This window comes from Vidua chalybeata, chromosome 4 (genome assembly GCF_026979565.1).
Source record: "Vidua chalybeata isolate OUT-0048 chromosome 4, bVidCha1 merged haplotype, whole genome shotgun sequence".
Classification (NCBI taxonomy): Eukaryota; Metazoa; Chordata; class Aves; order Passeriformes; family Viduidae; genus Vidua; species Vidua chalybeata.
The window spans coordinates 60,874,634-60,902,489 of record NC_071533.1 but is presented as its reverse complement, the minus strand read 5'-3'; the positions used below and the strand labels follow the sequence as shown (position 1 = coordinate 60,902,489).

The 27,856-nt window shown below is 37.2% G+C and overlaps 1 protein-coding gene across 1 annotated transcript in view; it reads left to right on the top strand.

The window, feature by feature from the left end:
• The window catches only part of JAKMIP1 (janus kinase and microtubule interacting protein 1), a 143,240-nt gene that overhangs the window by 1,067 nt on the left and 114,317 nt on the right, over positions 1-27,856 (top strand). The window lies entirely within an intron of this gene.

Genomic DNA, 27,856 nt, shown 5'->3' with positions numbered 1-27,856 from the left:
AATACGAATTTAATATTTGAATAGATATAGTGGAGATTCAAACAGAAGGGCCAAGAATCTTGGATCTTGTGGAAAAGGTGGTTCTTCTTATGGGTGGAGACACCACTGTTGGGAGAGGTGCTCTACAAGTTCAAGGAGACCACCCCTGGGACTCCTTCACTGGGGCACTGGGGCTTGTCTGCTGCAGGCTGAGACACAAGTAACAGAGGCCATTGGTGTAGAGATTTGCCTAACACATTTAAGTTTTTCTGCATGTAGGTAGAGGCTTTTTATTTCCATCTGCTTTTTAGAAATGCTCTGCTCAGAGCAATGCTTGCTCTCCACTTAAATGAATGCTCCTTTAGTGTCTTAGATTGTTGTTACGGGAATGCAAGAGTTGGAAATATCCTCAAAAGAAGCCATGTGTTGAATCTGAGGTATAAATGAGGCTTGAACTGAAAGAGATGTGCTCTGTTAAAATGCTAATTCCAAGACACAGTGATGGAGCAGACATTTCTTAAGATTCTTCTCTTAGAGGTCCATCTCATTCAAGCTCATGTTTTGTTTTCCATAGTTAGTACATTTATATCCACAGCACCATTTTCGATACAGTTCATCCCAGCTCTGCTGTCAGTTTCTGCCTTTAAGTATAAATTGTCAGTAGCAAATGTTTGCAGTTACTTCCATGTATAGATTTTTGTAGAACATTTTGGTTGGATTATGATAGAAGATGGGAGATGTAGGAGTAGCAAGTATATGAAGAAAGAAATGGGCCTGGGCTGTATTTCTGGGTTGTGCAAGGCCAGATGGAGCTGGCATAAATACATGTCAGGGAGCAGAAAATACTGAAGAATGTGAAATTGGATTGCCCCTTTGTATAAAAGCAAAGTTGGTTGCATGCTGCCTCTGTGTAAGAGGATATTTAGTCAGGTACAACTGATTTTGCATCTCTATTTATTAATTTTGAAATTAAAGTTGCTCTGCCATCAATCAAAGGAAACATCAGACCCTTCCTCATGTTCTTGTCTGTAATCCTGAATTTTTTTCTCTCAAATTTCATTAACTCTGTTCTGCTTCATTTTGAAGGTACAATATTCAGAATATACACAAAGCCTTAATTGCAGCTTTGTGTACTGATATGCACAAACACATTCCATCTCTTGTTTCTCATTTAAAAAAAATCCATATTTAGAACAATTGTTAACTTAGGGTACTTATTGCAAGGAAAATCCATTTCATGGTCATTATTTTCTCCACATGTTACAATAAAATATCTTGAGTTGATGATCCAAAAAAGTGGGTTTTTTCCATCTTGGGAAGTTTTACTCCTGCATGCAAATATTGTTTCCTCTGTTTAGTTTTTGCTGAGGTTTTTTAAAATAGCAAACTTTATCAGCCCTAACTTCAGTAATAGGGAAAAATCTATAGTAGTTCAATCAAAGTGATGCAGATTCATTGTCAGTGAGGCAAAATGGAACCACAGTAGTAGTTTAAACTAATTTTTCATTCATTCTTTTTTTCCATGATACTTCCATCCTTTGCACATTATTGTAGATCACAGAATTTTGTCTTTGGCAGATGGAATGCTTTTGTAGGTCTTTCTTAGAAATCACTAAAACTTGGTTGGTTACTTCCTTACTTGCAATATTTCATCACTTTGTTTGTCTAATAAGAATGGCAGCTGAAGAGAAGCTTCTGCCATGTGCAGTGGTGGGTGAGGTCTGGTATTTAATTCCACAGCTACCTTTGGATAGCTTTGGACCCAGATGTATTTAGGAAGCTCCCACCTGGAGCTGCTAAGTTGGACAGGAATGGATAAGGTGCTTGATGTAGTGAGAAATACAGTGGGAATTTCTTTAGTTTATTTTTGTTGTTAGTTCACAGAAACTTGTAGGCAGTCTGTATCTTGTTCACAATGGGAAATTACATGTCAATGAAGAAAAAGGTATAGAGTGGCAATTTTTAATTTATCTTCATATCCTTGTTTTTAAGAGAGGGTTACCTAATGCACATTTTTAAAAACATAAACATATATACACATGACGTTTTGGTGCTTTCCTGTTAACATGCTGAATAACCCAATAACTGAAACCAGCTTCTGGAGGTGAAAGTGAAATTGAAGCAAAAATCACTTAAATTGTGAAATGTTTAGAAGTAATGAACAGACTTTTTAATAGTAGTTATATCATCCTCAAAAAGCACAGTCAACATTGGTTTGCTTTGCTTTGACTTTGTTTTTAGTGGAAGATGGCTGAAGGACATCTTTGCTTTGTTCTGATAATAAGAGAACTTTGATGTAAATATTAGTTAATTGGCTTCTTGCAGATGTTTTTAAAAACCTATATATTTAATCTGCAATTTGGCATTCTGTATGTAATGAGTGTAAAATTAAGAGAGGAGCTATTTATTTTAAATGTATTTGTTTATATGTTGCTTACTTGTTCCCTACTAAATGCTGAATGTAGCTACAACTATAGGAGGATTAAGATGTCTCTCCTAACTCTTCGAAGTTTCTGTTCAGTTTTCTTCTCACTTTTAGCCCATCTTAACCCCATGTTGCCCATTATCTAGCACCCTACCTTGACATTAAGGGAAATGAGAGCTGTTTCAGAAAGTATGTTTTTTCATATTTCCTAGTCCATTTAAATTTAACTTGAATTTGACAAGACATTATGATTGAAAGCTTTGAGTTGCCCTTGTGATAGGTGTTACCTTTCCATCCAGGAAGGAAGTGTCAGTAGAGTCACAGAGCTGCATTTTGCAGTTTCACTTTTGATTTAGCGCTGATGCTCAGCATGTGCTGCAGATGAAATGCTTGGCTTCCTGTGTGTAACCTCAATAAATGGTGTCCCTTTGGCTATGGTCAGCATAGTTTTCAGCCTTCATTATGGTCATTGTCTGCATATCTGATTGCTTTGACTTTGCTGTGCAGGTGAGGAGGCAATTTTTTTGTTTTCCCCTGTGAGTATAACACACTAAAATTTAATCCTAACATTATCTATTTATTTTAAGGTGAGGTGAGCCAAGTGGCATGTTGGTGCAATTGAAACTGAGGTGCTACTACTATTGTTGTTATTATTATTATTGTTTGTATGATGACAGTAAGAGTGAACCATTGCAGAACAATCCTCTGTGGATTCTTCCAAAAGGATTTTATTCCTCTTCTTCAAAAGTCAGAACAAGGAACATCTTATCTAAGTAAAGCAGACTATTTTACTAAGACTTTCCAAAATGTCAGTCATTATGAGGCTGAGATTTTATTTTCTTTTCTGTTTTCTATCCAGAGCAGTATCCAGCATCTGGTAGCTTTTTATTTACTGCTCTGTAATGCTTCTGTTTGTGCAAAAAAGTGTCCAGTATTTTGCGTTTCTTCTAGCTTGCATTTGAACTACCACCCAAAGATACAAGCCTTGTTTTCTTGTGAACTGCTAATTCTCTGAACAAGCTTATTATCCATGTTTATAAATACTTGTGGTGATGTGATGCATGTCTACCCTGAGTCTAATCGGGACATGTTTCTAGGGTGAAGGTTTTACTCATTCTGTTTGACTTCTCATTCTGTTTGAGTCCCTAAGATACAAGTACTTCCCTGATTTTGGAGTAACTGCTTCCTGTAGCACTTTCTGCACTATCTGGATTCTGTCAGAATGGAGAGAGTGTGTTGGGAGGTGCTCCTTCTCTAAATTGATTAGAAATGAGAAATGAAACCCCAAGAACAGACTTTTTTTTTTTTTTTCCATACCAAGGTGTAAAGCGGTACTTTCACAATGTTTTTACCTTATGTGGATCTACTTGAGTCACATCTTGGCATTTCCTGTAGAACAGATCATGGCTCAATCCTTTATTGCTAAGCTTGTTAGATATAGAGTATATTATAATTATACTCTGCTAATTTAGTGTGGCAGACTTTTATTTCTTATAAAAGAATTAATTACTTTTTCCTCTTGAATCCTTTCTGGACTCCCTAGTTCATAAACAACAACAACAAAAAAAAAAGTCTGCAAATACATTTTATCCCACCTTCTTATATCGTTGTTCTTTGAGATGCACTCATTTTAAGGAAGACCAATTGATAATATATCTGAACTATGGCAATAGAAAATAGTTCAGCTGACCAGTAAGGATGATTGACTTAATTCTCACAAAGGCAGACTTCAGCTTCTCTGTGCAGTGTAATCCTTCTCAAGGTAATCATCCTGTTAGCTTCTGCATGAGGCTTTGGCCTCTACCACGTAGGATGGGAGGGAGGATGGGATGCTGTGCCCCAACACTTACTGTCTGTTCTGGTAATTCTGAGTTTTTTAGTAAATTGGCAAACTCTTACTAAAAACTTAAATTGCATTTGCTGTAGCCTGGCTTCCTACGGAAATGAGCTTTAAATGCTTCTGCTGTATCTGAGTCCCCTATGACTAATTTCTGCATTTGTTGGACAATTTCAAACTACATGTGTGAAATGGTTGAAGTCTTGAAGATAAATCTCCTGCTCCAGAACTTAAGATATATGTGCTTGATTGCAGAGGTTAGATGAGCCCGTTTTTTTGTATTTTTGGTCAGCTTTCACTGATGAATGGCATGAACTTGTATTCTTTACAATGAGTCAGCTTGAAAAATGAAATCTTTTGGACTATTTTGTTCCTGGCAACTCACTATATCCCTTTAAACTCATTATATCCCTTTATGAATGTTTTCTAGTTTGGTTTGGTGGTGGGATTTTTGTTTGTTTGTTTATTTTGGGTTTTGTCTGGCTTTTTTTTTTTTTTTTTTTGTGGGTTTTTTTTTTTTTGGTTTTTTTTTTTTTTTTTTTTTTTTTTTTTTTTTTTTTTTGTAGATTGCCATCATATACTGAAATTTCTCATAATATTTTCGTTTCTGTATTTGACCAGCTAGGAGGTTGGAGCTATTACTACCTTTTGCAGCAAAACTGCAAAGCTTTCCTGCATTCAGCTAACTACCAACCCTGCCTTTGTTTCAATAACAAATATTTTGTGTATATGTTATTGCTTGCAGATTTTTTTTTTTTTTTTTGCTACTGTCCACTGAGTAAGAAAGCCTGAAATATTTAGGATTTCGTGTACTTTTCCCGCCATCTTTTCACCTTAGCCTTTCCTAGGTTATGTGCAGTCTAAAAAGTAGATGCCTGCTTCTGCATCAAAAAAGGAACTGTGACCATAGCCATGGTTAGGTATATCTAAGCTAGATTTATTATGTCTATTTACTGAGCCATTAGGAATCTAGGTATTGGGTAAAAAAGCTGTGGTTTTCAAGAGTAAAAGTTTAAATACTGAGAATTTTGTGTGTACTCAGAAAATACTCCAAGAATTATTATATAAATAAATCTGTTTCATCAGCCTATCTGATGAACCGGGTGAAATAGAAGATTCCTGCATACACCACTTTAACATAATTACATAATAATGATAAATTATGCTTTGCAAGTGGTTGTGTTGAAGATGTGTCTGATTTAAACAGTGTTTAAGCTCTAATTGCAGCACTTAGTGTACTTAATATATGTATTGTCCAGGAACTGAGGAGAGGCTAATCCTTCAAATAGCACAAAAGCAACACAGGATTCCAGTTATTTGCTCTTTCCTCACATAAAGCAGAGAAGGATCTAAAACCTTTAGAGGGATGTGTTCCCTTATTACTTGAGATAATAAATACAGTGCATTTCTTAAGATTTAGATCTGTAAATATAAAATCAGTAAAGCAGAGCTGTAAATATCATAATTGTCAAGAATGATAATTCTAATCTGCAGAACCACCCCTCCAATATATACTGCACGTTTGCTCTTTCATACCCAGTCCAGTCTGTCTAGCCTTTGCACATCTGATGCAAAAATGCATTGCTGCTTCAGCTGCCATAATCAGCTGTAACTTGCATGTGGACTAAAGGAGCTGGAAAAAATCCATGGTCCTGCACTGGAATGCAGTAATTGCCAGCTCCTTACTGGGAGGTGGGACCAAATGTGTGAATCTATCACAGCATGAAGCCTAGCTCTGCAGAATAACTCTCCTGCTCTAGTTATTTCAGATAGTCTGGAATGATGTCTCTGTTTCTCAAGGAAATTATTTTTATTGGCATATAAATACAGTGGGAGAAGGAAAAAATAAAATGGATGCTGTATTCAGAACTATCTGTAAGGGAGTAACTTATTTCCATGGTCAGTCTTCATGTGAAAACAAGTCTGAAGAAGCTGCACAGGGAGTAAATAAGTCAAGAATGGCGAGAAAGATGCAGAAGGAAATGAGTGAGTTAAAAAAATATGCTGCAGAGAAAATAAGAAAGAGTGGGCGTCTATGTAGGCAGCTTTGTTGATGTCAAAATGCTACATGTTCTTATTTTGTTGTGCTTTGTCGTGATGGAGGAGTACATTTCTGCACAGATTAAGCCATGTCATTCTTTTTTCTGATATAATTTGGTTTTTTTATGTGGAAGGAATCATTAAATCTGAGATACATTCTTTAACAATGAAGCTGCGCAATATGAAACTCTTACTTTTGGGGTTTTTGAATTACACAAAGCATTTTTTCTTTTTCCTGTTTCATACTGCCTGAGATGCACCCCACCCTGTGGGTGATAGAAATGTTTTCATGGCTTCTCCCTTGCAAAAGCTGTAGATTTTAAAGTAGAAAAACAAGAACCCTCTTGATACTGACTCATTTGATTCTGATCTCAGCTACAGTCTGTATAGCATGGATCCATCATCCAGACATTCATCACCTTTATTGCATGAGTTTTGAGTTTGCACTGGATGTAAATAACACCCAGTCTAGTCTCACTGCCAGTCTAGGCAGTGAGGTTGACAGTAAGAGTTACACTCATTGTGACCCTGACCTCTGGGCATAGGAAGAGCTGCTACAGTTTTGGGGCTTTGATTACATATATATCATTATTTAATCAGCAGTAAATAATCTGAAGTAAAGTCTAAAGTTTGGATTTTTTCCCCAGCTTTTAGCATGGCTCATGCTGCAGGTGTTTCTGACTGATGAAGCCTGCCCTGAAAAGTGGGACTGTAAGTTGGTGCTTGTATGTATTCCAAGGATTTTAGTGGACAAATGTGACTTTGGAGCCACAGAAGAAAACTTAAGTGATTGAAGAAATGCACAGACCTTCTTCTGTGGTGCTAACTCTCTATATTAGTATAAAACTAACACAGTACACTTATTAATTACAATGTCAATAAATATAATCAGGTTGTATTGTAGTTCTGAGACTCATTAAACCAACCTGTGAACATCCATGTAACAAAGCTTTGTATCATCCATACCTGTATTGTTAGGACTTCATTGGTTGTCCTTATTGTTTTCAGTTCATGTGCCAGGCCCTTTCATTTGAACTGTCCTAGAACTTATTTCTTGGCATTTTTCAGTAGGCTTCCGTGTTCAGGAGCTGTATTCTTCATCCATTGATGCATTTGACCTCCAACTGCATGTCCTCTCTGTTTGAGTCTGTTCTAATTGGTGGCAGACCTCAGACCTGGATGAAGTTTTCCAGAAGGTGGAGACGATGTAGAAGGCACTGGAGATGCATGAGCAAATATTCTGTGTTTGTTTCTGAACTTAGAGTTGTTGAGTGGTCATGGAGGAGATCTTCTGTGTGCTGACCTGGCAGACCACAGTTCCTGGCTATGTGGTTTTGCCTGTGTTGGTAATTGCTATAAACTCTTGATAGACTGACACTTTGGGTGTAGGACAGGGGGTATATCACTGCATCCCAGTCCCTAGTAGGTTTTGGATGACAAGAAATGGCTCTGCCTTTGAATCAGGGGAGGCCTCACAGTGTATACATGCAGTGTTTCCCTCATTGTTGCCAGTGAGAAGGCTAAAGCAATAAAGGAGGCAGTGACTATTGCCCTGGGAGTGCTGGTTTATCAGTTCACTACAAGCCTGTGAGCCTCCAGTTGGATATTTGGAAGTGAGTATTTGGTGCAAGGCTACAATGAGTTGTGCAGGTGGTGGGTGCTCCTGCCTACTGAAAAAATGAAGAGTCAGTTTTGAGACTGGTCTGAGTGATTCTGTCTACAGCTTCCATGTTGCATGGAGCACATAAGCAGAGAAAATAATGCTTGTGCTTTGGTAGCTCTCAGCACACCTACATCAGTATGGAAATCCTCAGTTGTTGTGCATTGGGTGCAAAGGTCTTACCTGTAAATTTTGCCAAATAGGATTTAACTTTCTCTAAAGAACATATCAGATTTTGAGAACTTTGTTGTTAGTTTTTGCTGTGGCTTTTAAAACTGTGCTTGGCTCCAAGGTGTTTGGTGGAAATGCTGCATGTCACATTAATTTAGGTGGCTGAAGGTGCTGCATGCAAACACCACTGGTACAGGATCATGGCCATTGCTGTCCTCATTGTAACTTGCTGTGCAAAGAACATATATGCAACTCCAGAGAAAAAAGACTTCACTCTTTTCTCTTTATAAAAGCCACTGTTGCAAAGACGAGAAACATTTCATCTTAACATAAATTTGGGAGAGGTCAGAGTCAACCTGATCATGTTCTTAATCTGTTGTAGTAAAATGCAGGCCTGTCCTCCACATGTGCTTTAGCTGGATATCAACTTAGAAAACTGTGGTACCCTGGAGCTCTGTCTTGTGACATTTCTGGAGTAGAACAAAATTGTATTAGACTGGTCAAACAAAATATCAAGAGCAGAGAGATGGCTTGAAACACATGTGTTAAAATTCCTGAGCAAGGCTTCTATGACTGTTAATAATTTCTCCTCTATGGAAAACTGTCAAGTAGTTCTGGATTTCTTTTCCTGTTTTTTCTTCAGGTAAATATTTTAAGTGTGCTCCACTGAGATCTTACTGACAGCAAAAATCAAATCCTTTTGGAACCTGGTCCTGCACATGCACTCACCATTCTGACTGTAGATCCCCTGGTTTGTTCCTGGACTTCTTTCCTTGGCCACTACTGTCCTTTTAACTTACAGCTGGTTAAACAAGACCAGATGCACTCTAGCTTGACATCCCTTTGCAGAGACATCATCTCATTGATTAAGGAGTACTTATTTTTTCAGGTATTTTAAAGCATGTCCCAGCACCATCTTCTGTGCTGTATGAAGATGATACATTGGAGCAGTATGTTCTGTAATTCTCTGGTTAACTAATATTCTGCATTGTGGTATCTAGGGTTGTTTGACTTAGGTGAGCAAGATGTTGCAGAAATAGTGGCTGAAGACTTAAATGCTGTTTAAATAAACTAATGAACATTTGAGTCCAAGAGGAATGTTGGAAATGAGTTGCAGGAAATCCTGACTTGCAGAGCTGTAGAGTGGCACTGAAGACTGTCAATCCTTGGTTCAGTAATCTGGGCTTCAAACTAGACTGGGTAGTACCTATGCAGATGTGAAAATGAAGCTTTATCCTATAACCATGGCAAGCAGAGGTTCAAAGGCAGCTCTGTGTTGGCAATATCTTTTCTGCATGCTGTTAGTAGTGTTTTTGCTAATAAACAGCTTAGAATAAAGATACAGTGTAGTATGCAATATTGGTCTCAATGGGACTGTCAGGTTAAAACAGTGTTGTGTTTTTGGCAATTCATAGTTTCAAGCAAATCAATTAAATATCAGAGCTTCATTACTTAAGAAGTTGCATTAAATTTTGTGTTTCTTTCTCTGGTTTGGTAATGTTGGAGTAGATTGCTGTGGTGTTTGTGTTGAAAATCATGTAAACAATCAATTTTTTTTACTACAAGAAAAAAAAAAAAGGAAAGAATTTCTTAGAACACTGTGTTTCACAGAGGCCTTAACCTGCAGGATGTGGGCAGACTTGTATATTTGAGTGATTTTTGCCTTGGGTATTCCTGTAGTGATGCTGAGCAATACAATTCAGAATTGATGTCTACATCACTGCAACTAGCAAAGAGACAGTCTGCCAGTTGGATCAGAATTTGACTCTGCTTGTCTTCCTGAGTATATGTGTGGGGAATAATAGTCTCTGTGCAGAGATTTATTTCATCTTTTAATGCCAAGGGAATTTGATTTCCTGCGTCTGTGTTTGGAGTGCTGGCTATGGAAGTATGTCAAGGAGACAAAACTATCATCCTGTTCCTGATAAGGCAGAAAGCACTGTACTCAAAGCTGATGGTTGTTTAGTTATTGTTCTGCCTATCCACATGGCAGGAAAGCAGTAAATTCCTTGGTCATCCTTCTGGAGAAGATACTGAGCCAGTAGGAAGATGCCACAATTCATAGTGTTGATCTGTAAGCTGGAGCTCAGCTTTGCATTTTCTAACCTGGCTAAAAGTCCTTCTGTTTCTGATAAGTAGAATTTATATGCTGATGTTTCATATCACTGTACCATAATCTGCATATTATTGTATACCTAGTTGATACACTTCCTCTTTTTTCTTCATAGCATGATTTCTCACTTATTGAGGTTTTTTCCTTCTTTATTCATGAAGCACCTAAGCCTCCTGTGTAACTTGAATTTCAGCTCTTTCTGGTATGTTTCACTCTGTATTTCCTTTTTACATAATTGCTTCTTTTCTTCCATTGAGATGATCTTTCTTTGTAGGATAGAATATATATTTCAGTCTGCACAGATCATCTTGCATTTGTGTAAGACATTTTCATGAATATTCATAATATGTCTTTATCTTATGCATTTATAATAATAAACGTTAGTAATCAGATTCAAATTTACCTTTATAATACCGAAGAAGTGTATTTTACTGGTGCTAAGTATGGAATTTATCTTTCTGAATTCAGTATCTGATTTTTCCTTCATGAGCATGTCATGTTGGATGACTAAATTTCCAGAGTATTTACCGTGTTTTTGTTAAATGATTTTTTCTGAATTGCCCTTACATTAAGAAAAGTGACCTTTTCTTTGTTCTTTAAATAGCAAGCTACTTATTTTTGCTCTTAGATAGCTTACTACTTGGCTCACTAATACCTTTTCTTTTTCTCTTTGAGTGAATGCAACCACCCTTCTAAATTTTGAATACGTTATAAATACTTTATTCAGAGCTTGAGACTCAGTCAGCATGCTGAGTCATTGTTTAATGCTAGGTTTTCTACTGATTGTATTGTTTTCTTCTTAGACAGATTAGCTTTCTTGAGCTTGAGAATAATGCTAAAAATCAATCTTTCAGTTTACAGAAGCCACATTCATAGAAAATTAACTTTTAGACATTCCCTTCCCAGTCTTTCACCTCATTGTGCAGAATATGATGTACACAAAGATGTAGCTGCTTGTGAGGTGGTTCAGTGCCTGGCCCCTTTTCTGCACTTCATCTGAATGACCGGGTCATTGATTGGAGGAGGGCTCACATCTCCCTCTCCCAGAGAGAGCTGCATTAGGATTAATGTATTTCATGTGAACAGCCAAGCCAATGACAAAATTACTGCTAGATTGAAGGCCACTGCTTGTTGTTTTCCTGTCATCGAATTTTTTAATAAAATATTTAAGTAAAATAAATGTAAACTGTTGATCTTTGAGGCACCTCTGTATTTCCTTCGTGAAGAGCTAAATTAGTAAAAGCACTTCCCACTGGACTTCAGCTTTAGCTTTGCAGGGAAATAATTCACATTTCAAGTCAAGATACCATGTTTATGGTCTGTTGGCCTTGTTTGGTTTTGGGAATGCCATGTTTCCATGCCTAGTATGGTTGCTCTGCTCTGAATCTTGAAATCTGTGGAATCATTTGTAGAAATGAACTTCAAGTGAAGAACCCTTTAAACACAGCCAAATCTGTAAACTACAGGAACTGAAGTTGTGTGATGCAATGATAAATTGTAATCATGAATTCTTAACTATTTCTTCTGCTTTTAGTAATATTTTCCTGTCCTTGTTTCTTACATCACAGTTTTGCATTCCATACTGTGCTTGATTTCAAGCAGCAGTATGGTTGTATTTGACAGGGTGTTTACAATAGATGACTTGAGTCAGAAAGCATGTTCTGAACAGCTTCATCCTTTTCCCTGCTCCTTTTCCCATCTGTAATCTTAATGTGGTGCTCTTCCCATACACCTTTTGTCACTACAGCTGTCTTTCAGCATGCAGGAGTGAGCTAAACTGCTTTTAGCATTTCATTAATGCCACTTTTGATCAGCTGGCAGGTGTGGCCGCGTGAGCGGTGCTCGCCCCAGCCCCGCTGATCCCCACATGCCATATGTGCCTGCCAGGCAGGTGGTGGGATGCAGGACCCTCAGCTGGGGAAGCACGGCTCTCAGAGGATGCTCTCTGGAAGATGAAGACCTTTCTGAGATGGATGAGCATCCTTGCCAATAGATTTTCAAGGGAAAAAGAGACCACTGCGATAATAACTCGCTTAATGTATAATTTGAGTCCTAAAACATCTCTCAGTAATTTCTTCATGTGTTCACTGACTTATAAATGCAGGCATCTGCTCTCTCTAATGAATGCTCTAGTGTCAAAGAACTCACCAATCTTTTTACTTACCTAATTCCATTGACTGCATATTCCCCTGCCTTAGGAATCTCTTCTTTAGTAACACTGACTATAGTTACACAGCAAATATAATACAAATAAAGAGTCTGTGTTATAAATATCAGATAAATTGGGCAGAAGTTTATTTTTAGGTTACTGATTATATTGATGATTGCCATATTTAACAAGAGTACTCTTTGTGCTATGCAGCAATTTTTACAATGAAATTGTACTCTCATCATTGAGTTGACATGAAAAAGCAGGGAACTTACAGGCAGGCATATCTGGGTTAGGCTGCACTAACTCATTAGAAGCTCCTAAAGTAGGATTACATAAATGGGACCCTATCTTCTCAGGTTAAATATAGTTCTGTAGTTTACTCTAATATGTGGCTGCCATGAAATCTATGTGGACTGGCAGCAGTAGTCTGATTTGTCCACCTTTTCAGTGATATGCTTAAAACAAGAGAACCAAAACATAAGATTCCATCTTTAATTCAGTTTGAATTTATTGCTGTTATTTAGGGTGGGGTGGGTTTTTTAAAAATGAAAATATTAATGAACAAGACAGACTGGAATAAACTTGAAATATGTACATCACAATTTTCACTAATCTATTGTATCTTAATCAAGTTATAAAAAGAATTATTTACTTTTCCTGATTTAGCAATGATTTGAGATATGATCTTGATTTAGGATATGATATATGTGTTTTAAGATATGGTATATCTACTGATTTAGGATATGATCTTGAAGGGTATTTCAGGAAAAGTAGAGATGATGTTAGTTATAAAAATCTACAAAATAAAATACATAATATTGCATGATATCACAATCACAAAGAGAATAAAGGAAATGTATTCGTTCTATAGGAATAAATAGATTCCCTTGGCCTCTTTTTTTGAACTGCTAGATTTACATTAAAATTAGAAATTCATGGCATAGTTTATAGAAGATGTGTTCCTTAGTGAGATGTGGAATATTGTTTTTATTTCCTATTGCTGCTCTATACTTCTATCATTATTTTTAAGCACAATTTTCTAGGGACATTATCATTTTTGGTTTCCATTCAAAAGGTTGAAAAAAACACCCAAACAAAAACCGACAAATGCCCTTTTTCTAACATTAGAGTTTAGGTGGGTTTTAAACATCTTAATCAATTTCTTTGTTGGGGCTTACCTTGACCTGCAGTCAAAAATGACATTTTTTAATACAGTTGGCAGGATGCATATTTGTGTGTGTTCATTTAGATGGACCTGTATGTTAGTGGTTATACAGAGCAGTCACATAGATTGAAAAGATTCTTGCCAGTGCCTTGATTTAACATTTTGATCTCAAAAAGCCTTTTGTTGGCACTGTGAGGTTCATTCTGCTGGGGCTCTGAGCAACCCAGTTCAGTGGAAGGTGTCCCTGCCCATGGCACGGGGTAGGAATGATCTTTATGGTCCCTTCCAACCCAAACCAGTCTATTATTGTGAGCAGGGCTGCATTTCACAGTGCTGAACTCTTCAGCTTCTCTGTTACAGCATGAGCTGCATTTCTTAGAGTAGCCTTGCATTTTGTCTGTGAATGTGTGGGGGCACACCAGAGCTAAAGTTCTCTTTTCCAAGTGTATTGTCATTGCCATGTCTGCTGAAGGTGCATATGCATATCTAGAACAGAGCATGGTTTAAAATGAGTGGGAGCCTTAGCTGAAGACATGATGAGCATAATTCATATTCATAATTGCTGTTGTAATTTTTTTTCTCAGATAAACGTGGACAACTCTGATAAGGTTATACCATGTCCACCAAGTACAGTCCAGTTATAAGTTCAAGTCATATTAGTAAATTTATTTCTAAAAAACCAAATATGTGAGTAGTTGGGAATCTCAGTACTTCTTTTAATAAACTGCTGCAAGTAAATTCTCTGTGTTTTATCTATTATTGCATCCTAAACAGATTGTTTACATTAATAAGTTAGTGAGAACATCAAGTAATTAATTTCATTCTCTTCATTTGCTAATGAAAAGGAAATTATTTATTTGCCTTAATTCTATATTTGAAAGACTAGGAGCTGTGGAAATCATACATGGTATATGTGGAATAAACCAAGTTCTCACAGGAGTATTTCCTTTAGAAATATCTCACTGTTTTTATGACAGTCTCGGAAATATAGAAATAAAGTTGTTTTATGGCATGCATTAGAAATGTAAAAAGCAAGGGCAATGTTTTTGGTGGACCTCAGGGATTTTCTAGTAGAAGGAAGCTTAGATATGGAACAATGTTAAGAAAATATGCCTTTCTGCTGAATCACAATGAGAATTTAGTACTTGAGACCAAGCACAGCTTCATGTAAGGTATTTTCAGGAGAACTCTCCTAAATCCAGTATCCAAGAGCAGTACTGGAGAAAATGTGGTGTTTTTTAAAGACTTGTAGAAGACAAATATACTTGGTTATTGCAACACATTCTGTTTCCATTGGCTTTAAAATTCTTTTTTAATCCTCTGCCATAAGGGAAAAAAAAGAAACCTGAAAAATTGAAAGATTTTATTTTCAAATAACTTTTTTTTACAAACACTTTTTATTTAAAATAGATTTCCTTATTTTTGCTTTATTTGAATTATTTTGCCAGTCACAGAACAGCATTTAGGAAGGACTTCTAGTTAACCAGTACATTTTAGACAATTTTGGCTTTTTGTTCGCTTCCCAGAAAAACTTCTCAGATTGCATCTGAAAATACAGCTTATACTTCCATTGCTTCCTCTTGAATTTTAGTTCTTTTGAACAAAGACTACCCTGTACTATTAATTGTAGCTTTGTTGTCAAGGCAATAAATGTGATAATGCATCCAGTATGTTCTAGCATGTGTTAAAAGTATTGTAGACATGTGACATATGCTTTAACAAGATGTGGCTTTGCTAGTTTGAGTCTGTCTCTCCTTGAGCTTTTTATCTGTGCCAGCTTAGGTTGGGTTTTTTTTCACCTGGACAAGACTTACAGTATTTTCACAGCTGTGTTTTTGATCCCTAAATAAAGACAGCGTGTTTATGTGAGAAGCAGTCATATTTTCAGCTAGGTTCTCCTTGCATTTCTGGAATTTCAAGTTGTAATAATTGTTAATGGTGTAAGTAAATTACATTGTCCAGATGAACTTTGAAATTGATTACTTTTCAACTCACACAGTAATAGATGCTCTTAGTATATTTGGGTGTATATTAAATACTTTGATTGATGCTCTAGAAATAGGTACCATAATAACAAAATTATTGCCAAACGATTTTTATTTTGGAGTAGGTGAATGAACACAAATTGCCCTCTATAGTCTGGGAGAATGTCTTATTATCAGGATATTTTGCAGGCGTTACTATAAAAATACTTTCTATCAGCAGTCAATTCATCTAATTTACATTTGAAATTATTTAGGGTATAGTATTTGCCTGAAATGTGACACATGGACTAGTAATAGGGTTGTAAAGTCACAAGTTTCATATTTAAGTTAGAAAATGTGGACAGAAGCTGTAAGAGAGTGGTTTGTAAGACCAGCAGCCACAGTGTTGTATTTCTGTCTGCAATTTCTCAGGCAGAAGAATGTGCAGACAAGCTGCACTGAATTGCTATTGCATGCCCTAGGTGCTTAATGCATCAGATTTACTGTTTATGGGTAGTAATTTCTATTTCTTAGAAGTCTTGGCTTGCTCAGTATGTATAATTTTTTATATTATTGGCTAATATGCAAATTCTTTCTAGGCAGGAAAAGTGAAAATATTCAGGTAAAATCCAGGTTGCGGCTGCCTTGCTTTGTGTTTTTTATCTCTAGTTCAAAATAGTCCTTGCTGTGAGACAGGCCTTCTCTAATGCTTTTTGCTGACTGTTTCATGTGTTCCTTGCTCTTGGTGGTATAATTAGAATTCCACTGAACTGAAGCACTTACTTGCAACATTTTTTTAGTGTGAAATAAATTTTATTTATTTAATTTATTTATCTCTCTCAAGACCACCTAAATTTAAATAATGAGCGTGTATCTGTATCTCTAAGTTTATTGCTAAGTTGAAATGATCTCAGGGTCTTTGTTACTTCATCTTATCTTCTGACTTCAGGTTATATAATATTTGTAAATATACTGGGTCAGTGGGCATGCTTAGATTGTGACCTGAATATCAATTTGTCTTCACTTGAAACCAAGATTGATATTCTTTGTTAAAATTCCCAGATCATGGTGACTTTATTGGGCCAGAGAACAGGAAAAGAACAGCAATGTTACAGCATGGACATAGAATTCTGATTTATGTAAAAGTACGAGTGCCAAAAAAAAAAGATCAGCAACTAAAATATGTAAGGGGCTTAGCATTTTATGTGTTGCCTTTGTAGCATGGTGTCATTATTCTGTAGCTCCCAACACATTGTTGCTGAACTACTGACTGGAAGGTTTGCACCCCTCAGTGTGTTTGATCATCATCATTCTGAAATCCTTCATTCATCTGCCATGTTTCAGAAGGATAAAAAAAACAAGTTAATTTTTGAGACACAACTTGTCTTTTTTTGGGTTATCCTACTTAGCCCTAGAATCCATCCATTTCTGTCCTCATTATACATCTTACCAAGTCATACTACTTCTTTGTCAAATATCCTGTTAGTTTTCTTTTGCATTACTCTATGAGGGTATTGGAAAATCCAACGGTATGTGCAGAACACGGACAGAGGAGGGCAGTGGAGATGGTGAAGGGCCTTCAGGGGAAGCTGTGAGGAGTGGCTGAGGTCACTTGGTCTGGTCAGCCTGGAGGAGACCGAGGGGAGACCTCACTGCAGTTACAGCTTCCTTGTGAGGGGAAGAGGAGGGGCAGACACTGATCTCTGCTCTCTAGTAACCCTGACAGGACCCCAGGGAATGAACTGAAGTTGTGTCAAGGGGGTTTAGGTTGGAGATCAGGGAAAGGTTCTTCAACCAGAGGGTGGCTGGGGACTGGAACAGCTTCCCAGGGAAGGGGTCACAGCACCAGCCTGACCGAGCTCAAGAAATGTTTGGACAATGCTCTTGGGCACATGGTGTGACTCTTGGGGATGTCCTCGATAGGGCCAGGAGTTAAACTCAATGATCCTGATGGGTCCCTCCCAACTCAGCCTAGTCCATGATTCTCTGATAATATCATCTAATAATATCACCTAATGCCCAAATAAATTACATTGTTCCTCTTTCTTTAATCTCTCCTGTTTCTAGAAATCTCTGTAGTGTTTCTAGGAACTGATAAAAGTGGGAATTCTTGAAATGATCTTTAATGATTTAAAATTATTTAAAAATCAATTTGCCAAATGCATCAAAATCTAAGTTAATAGATATAAAGGGTTGAGGACACAGTTGTTAGCAGTGTTTTGGAACAGAGAGTAAGTTAAATGGTCTTAATTTCTTCCATCAAACAAGAATGATGAATAGAAAGTGCCACATGTTAGGTAGGAACTGTGTGTAAAATCAAAATACTGTCAAAATTGGTCCTTGGGTCTGTTTGTAACAAGTTGTAAAGTATGATTAATTGTATTTCTTATAATTTTTGTCTAATTTTATACTTTCAGCTAGATCAATATGGTATTTATAAATACAGAAAAATGATCACATCTACTAGACTATGAGTTTTTAAATTAAAAAAAAACCAAAAAACCCTGTATGAGCTGTAATACATTAAAATGTCATTAGATGTTTAGTAGGCAGAACTGGATGAAAAAGCTGTAAGTGGCTACTGATATGGTTTAGGACTTAATTTTATAAAAGTTTTGGAAACCAACACTGTGATGGAAACAGTTTTTCCTCCTCCCCTGCCATATTCAGCTTCTTTTTCTCTGCCAACTCTCCCTTGTGCTGGCTCCAGCATTTTACAGATTACGAGAAGAATTGGCTCAGAGAGAAAGCAATAAATGTTAAAGATACAGAGAAGGGAAAATGCCTCACTTTTAGCTTGAATTTGTTCTCTCTTTTGATTTACCACAGCTGTGCTGGCTTAAGGTAAGGGCAGAATTATTTCTTTTTAAGGTTTACATTAGCTTAAAATGTCCATGGAACTATAGCCTTAATTGCAGCAAATTGCAAGGAAGGGAATGAGCACCTGTCGCTGCATATCCTTTTAGGGATTACCTTTGAATATTGCTGACCAGAAACTTAGGATATATATATTTATATAAAAAATATCATACCAAGATTTTTTTCTTCAGGTACATGCCTTAGCACTCATCTCTTGTATCCTGTTCCTCTGCCCTTTTCTGGTGTTAATCATGACCACTTTCACACAAGAACAACAGAGATAGGTGGCCTAATCACTGATGTTCCACAACAGCTCTTGCTGAGTTTAATAACTTTCCCTGCTCCTGTGCTGCATTCTGCACAGCTGGGACAGCGTGTGCTCCTGTAAATACCAGTGCTACATTGTGGGACTGGCTGGCTGGCTGCAGGCTGCAGCCACAGCGTCGGGTCACACCAACACGGCCATCAGTAGCTTCTGCTCCAGAGAGGTTTGGGAAAGGCTGGATTCACAGACACATTGAATTACCCAGATCTAAAGGTGAAATTCTTAAAATGTCTGCATAGTAACTTCTACTCTGGAAGGGTCTGAGTTTGTGTGTCCTTAGCTCAGGTGTTGAATTTTTCTAAGTTAATAGAGACTTTATTTATTGCTAAACTAGTCACTGTTCGCCTGCCTTTAACTTAATCTGTGTCACCAAAGGGGATAAAATCAGTAGGTGTTTCTTACTAATATATGCTGGCAAATTGGTTGCCTTAAGAAATTCAATTACTGGATTTTGCTCACAAATACCATCAGAGAAAGAGACAGGAGAGGCCTTTTCTGTGTCTGTAGAAGTCTTTTGTTCAAATCAGAGCTAACCATTGAACTACCATTAAAAATATTGCAGGATGCCAGTTTTCTATTGAAACTAGGTCACTTTGTATAAAATAATTAAAGATTTATTGGTCCTTAGGGAAGGACCTAGATCTCTAGACTAATGTTTGCAGTTCTCAGTGGAGAAAAATGAATCAGTCATTTGCTGGGAAAGCATTGCAGTCATTATAATTGTGTGAAGGGCTGTTATAACATAGTCTTTGAATTGCACCTAAAAGAAAAATCTTCACCTGTTTTATTTTTTAAGAAAAGGGGATCTAAACCGCAAAAGGGGATTTACAGCTGTATTAAGTGGAGATGCCTGCTGTAGGAAATCTTAGTCACAGAAACACAGCTTACTGCCTGTTTTCTGCTGAGGATTATATAGAGAGGAAAAGGTGGACTTTCCCCCTTATTGTAAAGGCAGAGGAAAGGCCAGAGGCTGCATATTCTGGATGTTTTGTGATGCAATTGCCAAACCCTCTGCAGATCTACTCTGAAATCGTTAACTGAAATTAAACACAATCACCATTATCATATGGTGCACCTTCCAGCAGCCCAGTGTCCTGCCACCTCAAATACTCATAATATTCTTACAATAAGAAGCCATATCTCTTTTTTTCCTTCTCAGTAAAAATCTTCTAGACGGTGTTAAAAACCATTACTGTTTCTCTCTGAAATCTGCTTAAATGACAGCAACTTGAATACTGGGAGTACTTATAACCTAAGTAAAGATGTTTGTTTTCTTTTGACTGATCTTAATTCACTGGGCAATTGGTGTTGTCCAGAAAAATTGCATTTGTTACCTGATGTGAAACAAACCAATAATTATACACTTGAGAGAGACAGTGGCTATTTATTTCAGAGTTTCACAAGCCTGCATGCTCACTGTTATTTCACAAATCAAACATAGCAACTATCAAAACCTTTTACTATTTATACATTTTACCAAACAAAGGCATTAATATTCATTGGCTGCAATTGCATAGTTCTGTTATTAGTTACTATTCTATCTTCTATTGGTTAATGGTTCTCTCACTTCTAATGGTAATTAGTTCCCATGCTCAGTCTTTCCCTTCTTTTGGATTGGGGTGGGGGTTTCTTGGGTCAGTGGTCTGTGAGTTGGTGGTTGGGATCTGCCCCTGCCAGAACCACCATGTGGTTGGAGCTGATGCAGCACAGTTGCAGAGTTGTTTTTATTAGTTTCTTCCTAATCTTAGGAGTTCTGCCAAATGTCCTTGGAGCCCGTAAATTCTGCATTCTTTGTGTTCACTATCAGTGGTTCATCTTTCTTCCCAGGCTTTGTTAACTTCCCACTAGGTCTGAGGTCATTGAAACATGTTGAGCCCTAGACCTTAACAAGGCAATTCTACCCACACATCATTTGTCTTTCTAACACCTGGACATCACTTAGAGCTTGCTTGGTAGCTGTTCTGTTTCACAGATTAAATCTTCCTTATTGTTGACTAGGCTGGAAAGTACACAAAGTTCAAACATCAAAGATCACCCTTTCTCAAGAAAATTTTTACGCATTCCCCATTTTATAACACTGGAATAGCAGAGCCATAATTAAAACATCATGAGTTGTATCAAAAAATGGTGCAAAGTTTAATGGCAGCTTCTTTATCAAGTGCTCCTCATTCATTCAATCATTAATTTGAAGTGTTTCATATTAACCTTATTTTAAAAGACAGTCTGCTAAGTGACAGCAGATGGTGATGGTTCTCAACTGTAGCAGAACCTCAGAAAGTAAAACAAAGCAGTATGACACTGTTGTTAAGAGAGGGATTGATTCTATAATAAATTGTAAAGTTTTGTTTCTACCCCAAACAGTGGAACAATTAATTTAATTTCTTTTTGTTGTCTTAATTTCAAATTAATGGGGGTACCTATGTACATCAGTATCAAATACTTTCTCTGTGTGCATGAAAGAATTTATTTTAGGATTATTTTGGAGGGGTTTTTTTTCCCTCTAGCTGGAAATATCTCACATTTTTACCTGCAAAGCTAGTTGACCCAATTGAGTAACTGATTCAAGTTAGCTTTCTAAAATGCAGAAGACCCAGTAAATATAATGCTTTGCAGCTCTGCAGAAAAATGACATTAAAATATGTTCTCTGTGCATATAAATGTAGAATTTTCTGGTATTCTAGAACTCCTGTCCTTTGAAGCACTGTACTAATTTCAGTTTTATCTTCCTGTAATAATTCTGTCCAGATTTTTTTTTGTCCAAATATAAACTCACTGGACTCATGGGGAGGGCAGAAAAGATGACCGAATTTTCATTTTCAATTGTGTATACCAGATCACCACTTCCAAGAGGGTTTGTACACTGAAAAAACATTAAGTTGTTATTCTTATTTTTTAATTTCTGTTACTTCAAGTGGAACTATTTCATTATCATTGGTCAGAAATTCTGATTATACTCTAAACTGTGGTACTGTTGATAGAACAGGAGGGGATGCCATCCAGGGGGACCTGGACAAGCACGAGAGCCTCAAGTCCTAGTGCAAGGTGCTGCACCTGGGTCGGAGCAATCCCGGTCATTAGTGCTGACTTCCAGAAGGACTACTGGAGAGCAGCCCTGCAGAGAAGGACATGGGGAACATGATGTAGGAAAAGCTGGATATGAGTCAATAGTGTGCACTTGCAGCCCAGAAAGCCAACTGTATCCCGGGCTGCAGCAGAAGAGGAGGAGTGACAGGAGGGGATTCTGCCCTCTACTCTGCCCTTGTGAGAGCTTGCCTGGAGTGCTGGGCCCATCTCTGGGGCCCCCAGCACGAGAAAGATGTTGGAGTGGGTCCAGAGGAGCCCACAAAGATGCTCAGAGGGCTGGAGCACCTCTGCTGTGCAGATGGGCTGAGAGAAGTGGGCTTGTTAAACTTGGAAAAGAGAAGGCTCCAGGGAGACCTTACAGCACCTTCCAGTACCCAAAGGGGGTTTACAAGGAAGAGGGGGAAGGACTTCTCACCCTTGTCCTATCACTATCTGCCCATAAATATGGGCAGATAGTGATAGGACAAGGCGGAATGGTTTAGAACTAAAAGAAGATTTAAATTAGATGTTAGGAAGAAATTCTTCACTGTGAGGGTGGTGAGACACTGGCATAGGTTGTCCTGAGAACTTGTGGATGCCTCATCCCTGGAGGTGTTCAAGGTCAGGTTCAAGGGGGTCCTGTGCAGCCGGATCCCTGCCCATGAGAGGGTGGTTGAAATTAGATGATCTTTAAGTCCCTTCCAAGCTAAGCCATTCTATGAGTCTATGATTTTATGTTTTTAATTTTTTTCTAAAGTAGGCAGATTTAAGAAGAAATATCAGTTGTGTATAAAACTGTGGATGGTAAGGGTTTACAGTTACCAGGTATGCTAAAGATGATGCCGATATTAAAATTTGTCTTTTGTCATTAGGAGGAAGACTACAAACAGGTTCCTAAGTAAGTTTTCTTGTAGAATAACAACTGTTACTTCTTAATTTGAATTCTAAAAATACTTTGATTTATAGTTGTCATGATAATGTTTATCCTTACATAGTTTAACCCATCTGTGATGTAATACAAAATTAAATTGTATTATTTAATGACTGTTAGAATAATTCTTGTCCTTCCTCCTCCTGAATGTATCTTTCCATAGGCAGGTAGTGTGCAGAGGAGTGGGAGGTGGAAGTGATGCTGTGATAGCGTTCTCTTCTAGCCTGGTGCAGGCAAATGTCCCCAGAGTCCATTGGAAAGCAAGGCAGGACTTGCAGGTGGATGCCTGGGGGTGGGAATGCCATGGATGTCAGGACATCCCCAGCAAACGAGCACATCCAGTTATGCAAGGCTCTGCTGGTACTTCGTGTTGTCAGGAGGGCAGAACTGTTCTGTTTCTGTCAATGTAGCACAGCAAAGTAGTCTTTCTGCAGGATGATAAATGACAGATTTTTAATACTTTTTGACACAGATGTATTAAGGCTGTTGCTAAAGGAATGAAAAAAATTCTTTTTAATTTTGTTAGATGAAATCACATTATCATGTAGCAGGATTTGATTTAGACAGGAAAGATCATATCATGTTACTTCTTATACTATTTATTAATCTGTTTGGGATATTGTTCTTTTGATTTGAAGCATTTTCCAAAGTGTTAAGTTGTTGGCTGTGGAGCATGAATATACAGACATTTGTACCATAGTAAATTTTACTCTCTTTCTACACCTGAATTAATGCAGGAGAGAGTATCTTCTGCAGAGATGACATTCTATCACAGTAGTAAGCGCTCAGATCTCGCAGACAGATACATAGATCAGCATTTTTAAAAGTTGCTGGAGAACTCTGGTTATTCTTGTGACTAGTTGGAACATTGATGTATACTCTAATTTATAAGGAAGAAAAGAAACATGAGGTTGCTTTTTGTTGTGTGGTTTACAGGAGTTTGAAGGACAGTTTGTGCAAATACATTGATTTTGTGACAATAAAACAATTTAAGTAATGTATCCCTTCTATTTCATAACATAAAAATTTCATAGTGATTATAGAAGTTGGTTTTGTAAGGCAAATGAAGAATGTTCTTAATTTTTTCATGATAATAAATAAATATACATTCAGATTTGTTAAGCCATTTCATAGGTAAATTTTTAAAGTAAAAAAGGGCACATTCAGACTAGATATAAGGAATTCTTTTTTTTCAATTAGGGTCGTGAAACACCAGAACAGGTTACCCCTAGGAGTGGTAGATGCTTCATCCCTGGAAACATTCAAAACCAAGTTGGAGGAGGGTCTGAGCAACCTGTCCTGGTTGAAGATGGCCCTGCTCATTGCAAGGGGTTTGGACTAGATGACCTTTAAAGGTCCATTTAACCCAAAGTGTTCTGTGCGATGCACAGTGTTAGTCCCTCACATATATTCCATCCTGTACCTAACAGCAGCTAACCAAAATGAAAGAAGAAAAAACAGCATTTTGTTCATCTGCTTGCATTATCTCCTCCTAGTATTTTTAATTTTCCCAATTAATTGCCCAGTGTCTTTACATCTCTTAGATCTTTTCACACCTCTTCAGTTTGTGAAGAAATAAACTGCCTACTGAAATAAAACTTGAGGCAGATATTCCATTTAATTCTTAAATGGACTCTGTTGTATATGCTTTTGCAAAATGCCCTTGGGTCCCGTAGTAGCTGCTCTGTTTCTCTTGAGTTGTGTAACAGGAAAGTTTGTCCCAGATAGTGAATGATTCCAGGCATATTTACTTCTGCTAGGGTTGGAGTGGATTTGTGTTCTTCAAAATACTATTTTTTTAAAAATAACTTTGCTATTCTTGAAAAGCATAGAACAGCTTTTCAACGTGGTTCTGGTGAATCTCACACTCAGTCAAAAAGTAGTAACCCAGGGTGGTCCAGGTTCATGTCAGTCACTGAATGCTCTGCAGTCAGTCACTGCAGCAGGGTGTTCATGGTTCTCACCAAGAAGGAAACACACTATTCCATAATGGATGAAATGCAATTCCCTCTTCTGCCAGAAGTGCTCCTTTCTTGTTTCAAAGATAATTCAAAGCAAAGCACCACTTCCAAATATTTTTTTGTTTGTCCCAATACATACATATCCTAATAGTTCAGATCACTTCCCAACCTGATGGACTATAATCAGAGTGTTTTGCTGAGAGATTTCTAAGGTAGTCACCTTGCAGATGGACACCCAGATCTAAAGTTGGTATTTTCTAGAAAGGCAGAAGGTTGCCCTCTCTTAAATAGTGCTTCAAATGAAATGAAGTGTATTTGTTTAAAAACAAAACCCAACTGCTCTGAGTTTCCTCTGCAATGTTCTACAATGACACTTTGTGCAATATAATATTATGGAAGTCAATAGCAAAGTTTTTAATGTTCTTGATGGAGCCAGGAAGTTAATAAAATTATTCAAGGCAGGATTTGTATACTTTCCAAAGGTAGCAGTGTAACCAGGAGAGAAAATAGGGTCTTCACTAGTTTCTTCTACCTGGATTATATGTGTCTGTAAGAATATTTTAAATTAAAATAAGAAACACTTGAATCAAGTGTTTGGCTTTTAAATATCCTTTACTGTAGGAATTCAGTTACTTACTCTAATTACCAGTATGATTTTATGTGGCAAAGGACTGATTTTTACTTCCCTCTGGTACTTTGTAGTTTAGGAAGCATTTATTTTTCTTTTTAAAGGATATATTGGATAAGAAGGAAATCATTTTACAGAAATGCTGCATTGTAATTCTGCTTTTATAACCTATAACCATTTAAGTCTTTCATTTTTACAGTCAAGATATTTCTCAAGAGTACTTAACTTTTTCTTCCTCCTGCACTTAAAAAGCATTAGCATGGATTATGTCCTGTTGAAATAGGGATGAAGGCTTTTGGGGAGGAGGGTTGTAGGGTGTGGGAGTAATGCATTCTGCATCTCAGCTGCATGCTGCTGTTCAAGAATGACTTGCCATTAAAGTGTGATGTTTTTGTAGTACTGAGGTATTGATAGAGTTTTACACTGGTCATCTCAGTTGATTTTTGAGAGGGTTAGAGAGGGCTGGAGGGATGTGATGTTGGTAATGCCAAGGCCAGTAACGTGCGCCTAGAAATACCAGACCAGAGAACTGCTGATGCCTCACCTTGCCTGAGAGAATCCCTGTTTCCACTATCCATAATGGTCTTAATTTATTTGGACAGAGGATGACTGATGATAGCCCAGGATGCTTCTCAAGATTTCATCAGATTAGTTCACACTTCTGGGAAGCTTAGAGAACATTACCAGTTGTGCTGTCATATGTGAACTGTTCAATTACACAGGCAAGTGGAAAGAAAACTTGGCAAGAGCAAAGCTGGAACAACACTACTGATAATAATTATCTCCACCATAAATCATCAGTAATGTAAAAATTAATCTTACCAATTATATGGTTTTGTTGCTGTTATTAGAAAAGCCCACTGATCTTCAAATATTTGGAAACTTTGATTTTTTTCTTTGTTTTTTTTTCTTAGTCTTCTGTTAGCTTATAATGTAAATGTCCAGTACCAGAACAGGGTCTTTTTCAGAGCTGAGAATATTCTCCAGATCTTCACAGGTTTTAAGAAAGATTTAGAGAACCTTTTGTACTCACTAACATTTAGATATATTTTCTGGAGTTTTCTCAGGAAGATCTAATATGCGAAATAATTTGTTTAAGGCATTGGAAAATAGCAACTAAGGAAATACTACAGTCAGTCAAGCAAAGTAAAATTGTCAGAAGACACTAGAAACCCCATAACTTATTTTGAGATTTTGTTATTTGGGATTTTTTATTTATCTATCTCTACCAAAAGAGGTAATTTACATGCAGGAAACAATCATAAAGTAAGTTCTTATTAACAACAGCCTTAACCCAACAACTCTATGTGTAGATGGTTACAGGAAAACAGGACTAAAACTGCACAGCTAGTAAAAAAAGGGTAATAATTAGACAAAGTATTCCAATATATTTAATAGAACTTCTTTTCACATCTTGCAATAAGTGAAAAATAAGTAATGCTGCAAATACAAGTGTGTTATACACTATCAGGATCAGTAATGCAAAAACTTAATTGAAAATTAGCTTCTGCTGTAAAGTGGAGCTTCTGAAGAGTTGTGAGATGAATGCATGCCAGGCACTGCAGGAGGTCTTAAATGTGTGACTTGATTCTTATGGTGCTATTATGAAATAAAAAGAACTCACCATGTCAGGGGGCAGCCTGCCAGTGAAAAAGCAGACTGAAAATTATCTCATTAACCAAATTCATCAGCACCTGTTCTGGCACTTCTGGAGCATTTTTAAAGTGAAGAATTGACCTGACTGGTTGGTTGTTGTGGTTTCTCTGCCTTCAGGCTACCCATCTTCCCAGTTAGGAAAATCCTTATGTTCATGACAGCTGTCTGGCTTTCCCACTAAGAAGATCAACAAAAAATGTCCCCTCTAAACCCCTTTTTTTCATCAAAGGGATTCCAGTTAGAAATACTGTGGAAATCCAAGAAACTAAGTCCATCTTGAATTGCAGAAATGCTGGTTGTTCAGTTGGTAAGATCCTGGGCAATAAATAATCTCTCAAGGTGAGGAGTGAATTTCCTTAAGCTTTTTGTTAGTTTGAAACACTTTGGGTTTTTTGATATTTCTTTAGAAGTCCACTCTTTTTAATGTTTTCTACACCAAGGGATTTTTTTTTTTCATGTGTGCACACAGAAATGCATTTTTTTTTTAATAGAGAGAATTGTTTTGTGATGTGATTTTTGCTTCTGTTCTCTCTTTTCAGGGCTGGCAGCTAGTTAGGGAGAGCAGGAGGTACAAAGGTGTGTTGTGTGTATTAGGGGAAATAGATGAAATAAATTATTTGGGGAAAATATTTTGAGGTTTTGTAACTGGCTTCTAATAAAAAGGTGTTATTATATGTTCTTTAATGCTACCACTTTAAAAGTCCTACAGGAACTTAATATTTGGGGTCAGGATAAGTGTATAGATGTTCCAGTGTAATTCAAAGATTTCAGGCTTTTTATGTGAAAGGCTAGGTTTGTGATTTATGTTTGCACTGTATGAAGGGCTAGTAATCAAAGTATCAGTTATGTTTTTCTCTAGAGTACTTGTGACCTAATTCTCCTTCAGTCATGCAATTCTGGTGCTTTAAATTGAACATCCTACAAAAG